A 12,500-nucleotide genomic window follows, 5' to 3' on the forward strand; every position below is an offset into this window, starting at 1 on the left:
TTTTGAGGGGGGTCCGGGGGGGACCCTTCATTCAGCACCCAAAAACCTTGGGGGGCCTCAAACCCAAAAAAAAATTCTCCCCAAAAAATAAGACACCAAAACCTCAAATAAAGAGGGGGCAACCACCACCTTCTATACTGGGACCCCCAGTGACACGATATGGTATTTCGCTCGCTCGTTTTTGCCACTCCTGGAGGGGGGGTAACCTTAGCACACGACCAGAAACCTGCTTTTCAAATATTACCCGGGGTTGGGTCACACAGGTCCACACCAGTCCCGCTCATTGGACAGCGGGCTCCCCTCATCCCTGCAGCGCTTACACAGCGCTAGTGTATTTAAGCCGCAGAGCCGAAAAAACGAGATCAGCATTCCCCAATCCTCCAGCAGAACCTGACAACCGCAGCAGCACCACAAGGACTGCCCAGTCCTTAGCCGACTGGGGAGCCTGCCGGCTCCCCCGTTGATCTCCGACTTCACTTCAGCACCCAGCCATACCTGTGGGCACTCACACCCACAACAAATTCTCCCCAAAGAGATAAGACACCAGTAACCTCAAATAGAAGATGGGCAACCATCCATCTTCTATATTCCACTCTCCACAAAGGAGCTATATTACGCTTAACGGGGTTCGTGTACGAATGACCTTTACTGACACCCCATCCTTAATTATCAAAATGTTTCATGAGCGTCGTATGCCTAACTTCAAAGAAGCTGAAGGTACTACGCCAGTATTTTGTGCACAAACTGTAGTTTGCCCACCAGAAACGGGAAAGTTTGTATTAGGGATGGTTATAGATGATGGTAAGATGGATGCTTTTGTCACGGGCAAAACGGCCCAGGTGGTAATTCCTCGTAGTCTGACGCAAGTGTCAGAAGGCCAGGTAGCCATTTGGGTAGTCAATGATCGCAAGTTCCCCGTTATCTTGCAACAAGGAGCACACATCGCTTCTCTTGAAGGCATAGACAAAATCTTGAATCCGCAAAGGGATGATTTTTATGATTCTAGTTTAGATTTTAGTAATGAGGTGTCATAATAATGGCTCTCATTTTTTGATGGTTTTAATGATTTTTCTAATTTTACTAATTCGGTTTTCTGATTTTGGTGGAAGGTTTTATTAACACAAATGTTTTGGATTTTAATGATTCGTGTTTTCATGATTTTAATGATTCTTTCGATGTACAGCATGGTACTGCCGATTCGGTTATGATGATGATGACTTGACGTCTTTCCTCCCGTGAGTACAGACGTCTTCACCATTTCTACTCCTTCGGGTGAGTCCTTTGTAAAGGCTGCTCAAACTTGATCACCTTGGTTCTCATAGACGTGATCAGCTGATGGCTGTGTTGCAACGTCATGCAATCCATTTGATGAAACCCCCCCAACGGGAAGTACCTTGTATTAAAAATCAAAACCCACAGCAGACTCCGACCGATACGCATCGCAGGGAGGCGCCGAGATGCGCGTCCCACGATTGGGGACGAATGCGATAAGATTGGGGGAAGGGGGGTTTTTTCACCTCATTTTTCCTTTTTTGGTTGTCACCCGTGGTGGGGTAAGGAAGAAGGAGGGGGGTATACTTTTCTGCTTTGATTATAAAAGGGCTAAATAGAGTAACCACTGCGGGGACGCATCCCCCATGCCTAGTTAGTAAAATGTTTGAAATTTGTCAGCACACAATGGTTTTTCCCCTTTGAGCAAATCCCCTAAAGGACAAGAAGGGAACCCAAGTATAGACCAAAAAAAACGGCTTTTATGGGGCTTTAGGCTGCTTAAAATTTAAACCGTATGCCTTTTGGCTTGGCTACCCCCCCAAGACATTTAACGTGCTATTAATGCATACAAATTCATTTTTTGGGGAAGCATGCTCTAGCATATCTAGACGATGCTTTTTTATCGAATTTTCGACGAGCATTTTTTTTCCCCCCTTGACGATTTTCTTGGCCTCTTAGCCCCGGGCAGGTTCCGTCGAATTTTTCCAAGTGTCAGCTTGCTGTAAATTTGGGCTTTCTTGTTTCCCACAGGGATATCCCCCTACCCTGAGGGGGTGGAAAGCCATCTCGAGGATAAAACCTCCCGGGTAAGGAATCCCATTTTCGGGGGGCCACGGTTCTCAAAAAGCCGTAAAAAAATTATTACGTTGGCGGCCCCTCTTTAACCCGACTGTTGCGGAAAAAAGGAAAAATTTTCGTGTTGGGAAGTGAGCAACAGAAAGCATTTGAAGATATGAAACACCGGGTTTGGTTACAGCACTTTCTTGCGGAAACCAAATTTTGATGGGCCTTTTCGAGGTTCACTCGGATCCTCAGTGTAGCAATTGGGTCCTGTTTGATGCAGGGGATGAAAGGGGTCCCCCAGGGTGTTGCTATTATTCACGGAAAAGGGAGGAATTCGGAGGCAATTATCCGGTCATTGATTTAGAGGCGCTTCCCCCCGTGGGGGAATGGGGAAAACGCCCAACAACGCGATCTCTATGGTCGACCCCTTTTCCATCTACAAAAAAACCATGCCCCTTGGTTTTATTTTTTCCCAAAAACACCCAAAAAGTGGGTTAGGATGACGAGTGGCCATGAACTCCCCTATAAATTTTATAATAAAAAAGTCAACCCCGGAGCATCACATCACCTTCCGATTTTTAAGTAGAAAGGTGATGAATGGATGCATGCGATTCTCAAGCAGGGGCCGGGGCCCACAGCAAAAAAGGTCCGCTGGGGAATGAAAAATATTCTACCTCAGGAAGAGAGGGCCCCGAGGAGGAAGATTCCGCTTCCGCCAGAATTCAAATTAAAAAGGGGCCTCTTATATCTCATCGTGTCTTGCCAGAGAGGATGATCCAACAACTCGTCATTCCCGATCTTTAAGAGGTAAGGTGGGAGATCTTTTCATTGTGATAAATCTGCCGCTCCCCCAGGTAATTCAGACGTATTGCAGGTTGAGATCAATATTTTTTCCCCACAAATTTGTCCGAGGTTCGGGGGTTCGTGCAGTTGTGTCCAGTGCCAGGGGGGAAAGGGGTCTTGTTTCCAGGAAAGCACCTCCGTTTCTATGCTGGGGGTAACGCAGTCATTTGAGAGAATCCTCGATCTTACGAAATGGGAAATTCACCCAAAGGGGGGCACAGGTTCCTGGTCCTTTGTCTTTTTTGGGGTATTTGAAATTTGGTGCCATAGTCAAAAAAGAGGTGGTACAGTAGCCGTGTTTTCATCGACAATTTCTTTATTTTTGTTTGGTCCGCCCCCGGGCTTTATTTTCCAAAAAGGTACTGATTTCAAATAGATTTTAGACAAAATTTGTCAATTTTTAAGGGGAAAAACTATGTATACGACGTGCTATCATCCACGGAAAAGGGGTGGTGAAAGATGAACAGGGGCCCAAGGATTCTTTAGCCACACTGGTAGGTCAGCATCCCCCGGATTGGGGGCCGGGTGCTTCCTTTTGCGCTTCGCATCAACACTTTGATACACAGGACGTAGCCAGACGCTCTGTACTCCTTACAGGACGGACGGATTTTCCCGCTAATTTACAAACTACCCGGGAAAGCGGGACGCTGCCGGTTCTCAAGATGGTCTTCGTGAAGCCGTGATGCGCAGTCCGACGCGAGGGATGCTAGAGAAGATGGGCGCGCGATTACGACAAAAAAATAAGGGGGCCCGATTTTTGTCCCCTAGGTGGGAGACCCGTGTTGGTAAGCTCATGCCGATACGCCACGTGGTAGCAGCCCTTGGCGCCCAAGTGGGGGGCCTGGAAGATTATAAAACAAACGGACCAGTTAAAAATTTCGCTCGGAATCCTTTCATGCCGACCAAAAAAATAAAGGCCATATCAAACTGAGGAAAAACGTGCCCCCAGGAGACTCCCCTTGCCCCAACCGCCCCGGACCCCCGGGGGGAAGTTTACGATCCCCACAGCCCGGGCCCATATCCAGACTCCACTTCGCTTTGAGGACGAGGAGGAAGAGGAAACCCGGAACCCGGGGCCGAGTCGAAAAAACGATGGACCCAAAGAGGGGCTAGGCTTTCCCGGCACAGGGGGTAGCATACAAGGTTTATGGGGAGTCAGCGTGGGTCGTGTTCACCATATGATCACGTCACCCTTTCCCGTAGAAATATTGGCAAATTTTTTTCGCGAAAACCTAATTAATCAATCTTCCTGGTTTTAGTCAAGTCCTGGAAAGCTTGCCCGAACCTCCTCTTCCATGGACCCGCCCAGTATTTCCCGCAACGCTAACCTGATTTTAGCACGTCAACCCGGGCCGCGCGCTTTCGGGGGGGGGAGTTTTGTGAAAGACTTGGGCCCCCCTTTGTCGCTCACTCCCGGAGTTTTCCCCTTTTAAACCCTCACCTCCAAAATCTCCCACGGCTAAAACATTACCACGCAAGGGGAAAAGGGGGAACTTGGGGTGGCAAAACCCCTCCGGTGGGGGTCGCCCCGTGGCTAGTTTTTTCCCGCAAAAGTAGCCCAAATAAAAAAGGGAAACCGCGGTTTTGCGTTGCCTAACCTGCATTTTTACCTCCCCATAGGCAACCGAAATCGCGATCGCCATCCCCCCATTGAAGCTCGAGGGGCAAAAGGGTTTTTCTCGCCCCGTGGGAAGATTCGCGAAACGGTGTTGCCACGGACCCTGTTTTTTTTTTTTTATATGTATTTCTTTTTAAATATATATATATATAAAAATGTTTTTATTTTGGGTGGCACCTCTCTTCAAACCACAAGACTTGATATAGAGAAAATTTTTTATTTTACATTTTAAAGAAAATTTAGTATCTTAGGATTTTAGTTTTTTAAAACGCGAAATTTTCATTTTTAAATTTAAAAATTTTTAAATAAAATTTTCTTTTTAAAACAAATTTTTTTTTATTGATTTCTGAAATTTTAAGCACCACTTTCCAATGGTTCTTCTAAAAATCAGATTTTTTATTTTTTACGTTAAAGTGATTTAAATTTTTTTATCATACAAAGGGTCTTATTTTTATATTTTAGCTTTAATTTTAAAGTTCATTTACTGACAAAGAACACAAGAAAAAAACCAGTCCCCCGTTTTCGGCCTGAAAAAGGGAATGTGGGGAGCGAGAAAGCAGGCAAAGGGGGTTCAGGGGTTGGCTGAGACTGGTTGACTGTCAGGGGGTCCCCCGGGAATGGGCCCCCCAAAAAGCAGTAATGGTTTTGGAGTTTATTTTTATATAGGTTTGGAGAGACAAATTGACCGAATTTTATTTGGGGAAATGACCCCATGATTGGTGATTTTGTTATTTATTATTTTAGTGTTTTTGTATGGCTTGTTTTTTGCGCTACTGCTTTATTTGGTTTTTAAACTGTTTTTTGTTTTAGTGCATTGAAAGTTTTACTGTTTGAAGTGCTTTTGCCATACTATTTTAATAAATGTTTTATTATTCGTCGCCATTTCCCTCGCATACCTATGTTAAGGAAAAAGGATTGAATAGTTCAGTGGCTGAAACGGCTCTTGGTAATCGCTACTCCCTTGCGTATACGCACACGCCTCTCCTCGGCTCATTCACGCTTACCGACCTTTATACTCCCGCAACCAACACGTACACTACACACACACACATACACTCGCATACACAATCTATCGCTTCTCTTTCCCCATCTCTTCTACACTATTCCCCTTCCTACAAACAACATAAACGTTCCCATACGTAAATTAAATGGGTGGTGGCAGTGACGCTACTTTTTCACATTCTTGCGGGATGTAACTGTATTCAGTTCACGACAACAGGATGAGGGGGAGCCAGAGAGGGGAGAGGGAAGGGGGGGAGAGGGAGGGAAAGGGAGAGGATGAGGGGGAGTCAGAGAGGGGAGAGGGAAGGAGGGGGGAGGATGAGGGGGAGTCGGTGAGGGGAGATAGAAGGAGGAGGAGGGGGAGGGAAGGAGGGCCAGGGAGGGAGGGGGAGGGAAGGAGGGCCAGGGAGGGAGGGGATGGGAAGTAGGGGGAGTGAGGGCGGAGGCAGGAGGAATGTTTGACGTGGGCGTACTGTTGGTACTGTGTATGTATAATATTTTCTTTATTGTTATTGTTATTATTATTTTATCATACTATTCTTCATATTATCTTAACATCAATATTATCATTAATAGTAATGATACATTATTTTTATCATTATAATAATGATTATTATGACTTGTTGTAATTATCATTATATATTATTATATTATCATTATTCTATCATTAGTATTCACTATTGTCATTCTTCTTATTATATTATTATCCTTATCTTTGTTATATTATTATTATTTCCATTATATCGTTATTATTCTATTGTTATCATTATTATTTTATATTATTATTATTGCTTATAATTATTATTACCATTATTATTATCACCCTTAACTTGGTTATCATAATTCCCTTGTTTGTATTATAGTAATAAATATTATTATCATTATTACCACCCTCATTATCATTACTGCTGCATTATTTTCTTTCTTTCTTTTCTTTAGATCTGCTAATTAAAATCAAACACCGAGTCACTACCAGCGACCTAGGGTGATTGAAGTTTGAGGCAAATGGAACACTAACAGAAATATGCTCACAACTTCTGCAGCAGGCTCCTTGAGTGTATAGCAAAAGCAGTACATTACCTCATTATACTCTTCCCTTGTCCATTTAAGTCTTGTTTTCTTTTGATTGGTAGTACAAGATGGCTGAACCGCAGTGCCAGGGGTGGGAACTATCCCGTCCTAGTAACCTGGCGGATTTTGATAAATGGAAGAGTTAGACTTAGTTCTGCCCTGAAGGATGCGCCCCTTGCTGATCCGCGTGACGGGCGACGCTTCATCACCCACTTCCTACTCTCATTTCAGAAGCAGGATACATTTCAATCTTACTGCGAAGAAGCTGGACATCCCGCGTCAATCACCAACTGGCATTTCCACGTCCCCGCGGGCACGGTGCTTGACGCACCACTCGGCGCCCCGTGGGCATCATGTAGCCTCCTAAGCCTTTATACTGGGGCGGCTAAGCAGTGATCCCTCCCCAGGGGAGTAGTTGTTTAGGCAATCATTGCTGGTGGCTCCCCACCCACCATTATATCCACGATAGACTCACCCACTACCGTATCTAGGTTGTATTTGCCTAGAATTATGCATATCAGCGCCCTTGCTCACACACGCGCGTGGGCGATGCGTGCGCACACGGTGCACTCGAACTCGCATGCGGCGATCTGTGTGTGCACTTGCGCTGATTTATTATTATTATTATTATTATTATTATTATTATTATTATTATTATTATTATCATTATTATCATTATTATTATTGTTATTATTACTTTTTATTATAATATTATTGTTGATATTGCGATTAATATTATTGCTATTATCCTTTTGTTATCATTGGGGTTATTATAATATATTTTTTTTCGTATAACTGTTAGTATCACTATTACGATCATTATCACCATTATGATTACTTTTATGTTTTATTACAAATAACATTATGATAGTGATAACGATAATGATAGTGTTATTATAATTATTATTAAATCATCATTATTATTAATATCATGTGTTAATTCTAGCTCTCTCTCTCTCATATACACATTTTATATATTATATATATAATATATATATATATATATAAAATATATATATATATTATATATAAAATATATATATATATATATATACATGTGCACACCCCAAACACGCATACACACACACACACATAACACACACACAATACACACACACACACATACACACACAAACACACTCCAAAACACTCATACACACACACACACACACACACACACACATATATATATATATATAATATATATATATATATATATATATATATATATATATATATATATATATATATATATATATATACACGCATAGGTGAGTTTTATATCAGACTATTGGTGTTACGTACCGTATAACAGTAATAGTATAGTAAAAGGGTTTCATAAGCTTAAGTTATTCCTCGGTCCTTCATTAGCGCAAAACTCATCCCACTTCTTCCTTGGCGTCGAGTCGGGGTCACGGGAGTTTTTGACCATCGCTTGACGAGAGGTCAAGGGTCATTAACGGCGCTAATCACTCACAAATGGGTTGCTTGGCTTTTGGTGAGTGCCTCGGGCGAAGAAGTGAGGGGGTATAGAATACTATGAGTGAGGATGAGTTACTGAATGTGCATAATATGTATGAGAATGAGTAAAGGAATGTGTATATTGTGCCGTGACAATGAATGACTAAACGTACCTATTGCGAGGTAGTTTAAGTCACTGAACGTATAGTGCTGTGCATGTGAGTCACTTAACATTTAGATAAGTATCTAAACTGAACGTATGTAATTTTTATAAAGATAAGTAACTGAACGTATAGTTATACAGCGAAGGTGAGTAACTGAACGTGCTTATTGGGCCTGAGGGAGAATAACTGAATGTGGATAATGTAAGTAAAGATGATTTGTGATATTACTGAACTTAAATGATTTGAGTGAAGGTGAATGATTCGAATCAACACAAATATGAGAAGAAAAAGGTTTGTTGCTTTTTTTCTTTTCATTGTTTTTACGCTTGTTTTACCATTTTCCGGTTATAATCAATATTTCATATCCCTTTTATGTCGCCATTTCCCTCGCAACATAAACATGTAAAAGGAAAAAAAGTATATGTTAATAGAACATGTGAAGTGCATAACCATAGACTCCTCAGTAAGGTTATTATTCTACTAATTGGAGAGTTCTCTCCACACAAGCCTCTCCTCGGCTAAGTTCACGGAGAACAGCCTTTCCATTCTCGCACCAAACAAGCATCCAATATACACGCTACACTCGCATTCACAGTCTATCGCTCCTCTCCCTCTCCTCATATCATCTTCTATGCCATCCCTTTTCTCACAAACACACGCTCCCATACGTTAATTAAATGAGTGGAGGAAGTGACGCTACTTGAACACTTCTTTGCGATAATTGTTTCTGTAGTTCGCTACATATGGCAGCTATATGTCCACCCCCCTCGTTCAATCATTTCATTTTCTTTTGTCTGCCTTCGTACACGGGCATCATCAAATTCAAACACATTCAATACACTGAATGCAGGACGACAAAAAATGAGGACAGAAAGAACTAAAAGGATGAGAGGAGGAGGGAGGAGAGAGAGAGAGAAGAGAGAAAAGAGAGAAGAGAGGCGAGAGAGAGAGAATACGAGAAGGAGAGAAGAGGAGAGAGAGGGGGGGGGGGATTCAGGCAGACTAGTAGACAGAAAGGCAGGCAGACAGCAGGCAGCTAGCAGACAGAAAGGTCGGTTAGCAGACTACAGAAGGGACGGAAGGCAGGCCCGAGAAAAAGAGAGGGGAACAGGCAGATACAGACATACAGGCAGCAGAATAAACGAGACAGAAAAAAGAAAAATAGACAGACAACAAAAGAGAGCAGACAGACAAAAAGAGAGACGAAGACAGAAAAAGAGATATGTTTCGAAAAGCTAAAAATTGTCCTTTCTGCCCCTCTTCAATGCAATCTTTGTCAAATATTTCTGTTAAAGGGAAAATGCAGAATCACATGCTTATGTTTGACTTTTATCCTTTAGCGAATGTTTGTGTGTGGTGTGTGGTGTGGTGTTGTGTGTGTGGTGTGTGTGTGTGTGTGGTGTGTGTTTGTGTGGTTGTGTGTGTGCGTGGAGTGCGTGCGTGTGGGTAGCCTATTGTTTATTAATTAACCCTCTAGTATCATCCCATAACAAGAAATAATGAATATATTATTTTTTATTTCTTAACCCAGACTTATTTAAATCATTGTAAAAAAAGTTTCGAAAGGAAAACACATATAAACTTGACGAACGCAACCCCCAAATATTAAGCCGAAGTTAGATGACGAAAGCGAACAAAAAAGAGTTGGCAATCCGGGACATGTATCAGTAATGGACCCCCTTCCCCTTTGGCCCCCCCCTTCCCAACCCCCCATTTTCTCCTACGGTTCCTCCCCTTCTCCCCCCAAACCCCCACTTCCTCTCAACCCCCATTACCTCGTCCCCACCCCCTGATTTGTTCCCACCATCCTTTGAGCTCCTACCCTTTTCCCCTCTCCTGGCCGCTCCCCCCTTTGCCCGGGGGTTCTACTCCTCACAAAACTACGTAGGCTGCCCCCCAAAAACCCCAACCATCATTACAAACTTATCAATTGGAATGTTCCTGTTTGGAAGTAGTATCAGTGGAGTTAAGGTTTGGGAAAAGGGTGGGGGGGAGAGGATGAGAGAGAGGAGAGGAGAAAGAAAAAGAAAAGACAAAGAGAAGAGAGAAAAGAAAGGTAAGAGAAATGGGAGACGGAGAGAAAAAGGAAACAGACAAGATGTGTGAGGGCTTGTTTAGTGTAGGTGTGGGAAATGCGTGCGTTGCGTTCTCTTGGACGGTGTGGTGGGGGCCAGTGGACTAAGCTTTTCGTCTCAAATGGGTACCCACGGTAGAGAGGGGGGGGGCCTTAGATCTCCTCGGTGGAACAGGATTTACGTGCATAATGGAACACCGAGGTCATAGCAATGGCTCTAGGTGTGGGCCGTTGCCGTGGCCCGCGCCCTAGGTTAGTAAGCGGTTGCGGGCGTTTCATTTTATACTAAAGGAAGAAATAGCAATAGAAAAAAGAGACAGAAGAAAATAATAATTAACCGAAAGTTGGGTTCTTTCTTATTCATGGGATGTGGTCAAGTTTCCCTTGATGGGCTATAGTGTGGATTCTATTTTGTTAGTGGACCCGTGGCGTTGTGATAAAGTAAATAAAACACCCCTACACATCACATATATATATTATGTTTTAATTATTAATTTAATTAAGGTATTCCTATTCTAATATATAACCGTTAAAAACAAAATATATTTTTATATCGTTTTAATCTTAAATATAATCAATTAACAATATAATAATATTTAATTTATAAATATATAAGGGGATGTAAAGTACTGTGTGTGTTTGGGGGGTGTGGTGTGGTTGTGTGTGTGTGTGGTTTTTATATATATATATATATCATATATAGTATATATATAAATAATATATATATAAAAAATAATATATACAAATAAATATATATATGAGATATTATATTATATATAGTATATAATATAAATATATATATACTATATTTATAATAGATATATATATTATATATAAAATATATATATAAAATATAATATTTGTTTGATTTTTTTTTTATGTTTTTAATATTCTATATTATAAAAATATATATATTATTTAATATATATATATATATATAATATATTATATATATAATATGTATATATTATATATAAATATATATATTATATGCATATATATAATATATAATATATATATTTTATATATACATAATAAAAGATATATATATATATTATTATATATATATATAATATTATTATTATAGCATAATTATTATATTATAATATATATATATATATTTTATAATTATTCTTTTTAATATATTATATATATATAACATCATATATATATAAGTTGTTTGTTTGTGTGTGTGTGTGTGTGTGTGTGGGGGTGTTGTTGTTTAATATTATATATATATATATATATATAATTATATTATATAATATAATATATGTATATCATATATATATATAATATATTATATACTATAAATATTATATATATATATATAATTAGTATATATTATATATATATATATATATATATTATATGCATTCATATATATATAATTTTATATATATAAAATTATATATCATTATATATATATATATATTTTATATATATATATGTGTGTGTGTGTGTGTTTTGTGTGTGTGTGTGTGGCGTGTGTGTTGTGGTGTGTGTGACAGTGAAGAAAATGTAGAAAATGAAAAAAGGGAATCGAGAAAAGTAAAAAGAACTTAATATGAAACATCAAACAGGAAATCAAGTCAGAAAAAGCCTTGAAAGAAAAGAAGATAATTGCAACTGTGACACATGGCAAATTTGCAATTGAAAGAATATTCTAAAAAAAGCGGGAGGTGGAGAGAGAAAGTGGAAAGGGGGGTGGCAAAGATTTGGAGAGAGCAAGAGAGAAAAAGCAAGAGAGAGAGAGAGGCGCGAGGAATGGATGAGAAAGAAAGAGGGGAGGGAAAGAAAGAGAGATGGGAGAGAGACAGAGGAAAGCGAGGAGAGAGAGAGGAGAGGAGAGAGAGAGAGAGAGAGAGAGGGGGAGAGCGAGACATGCAGACAGACGCATAGACAGACGAGTGAAGCAATAATCTCAAAAATACTCTTCAACCTCCCTTCCTCCTCCTCTTTCTCCATCTCCTTCACCTTTTCTGCCTCACCTTCTTCTCTTCAAACCCATTATTTCTCGTCCTCTTAATCTCTTGACTCGCACATCATTTCCCCTTCTCTCTCCTCGTTCCTCGTAATTCCTTTATTTCTCCTTTCATTTCCGTTTCCCTCATCCTTATCAAGCCTTTTCCTTTCTCTTCCACTAACAGCTTTTATTTTTTTTTCCCCCGTTTTTTCCTCCCCTCCCCCTCCCTCTCTCCCCTCTCCTCCT

This window comes from Penaeus monodon, chromosome 42 (genome assembly GCF_015228065.2).
Source record: "Penaeus monodon isolate SGIC_2016 chromosome 42, NSTDA_Pmon_1, whole genome shotgun sequence".
Classification (NCBI taxonomy): Eukaryota; Metazoa; Arthropoda; class Malacostraca; order Decapoda; family Penaeidae; genus Penaeus; species Penaeus monodon.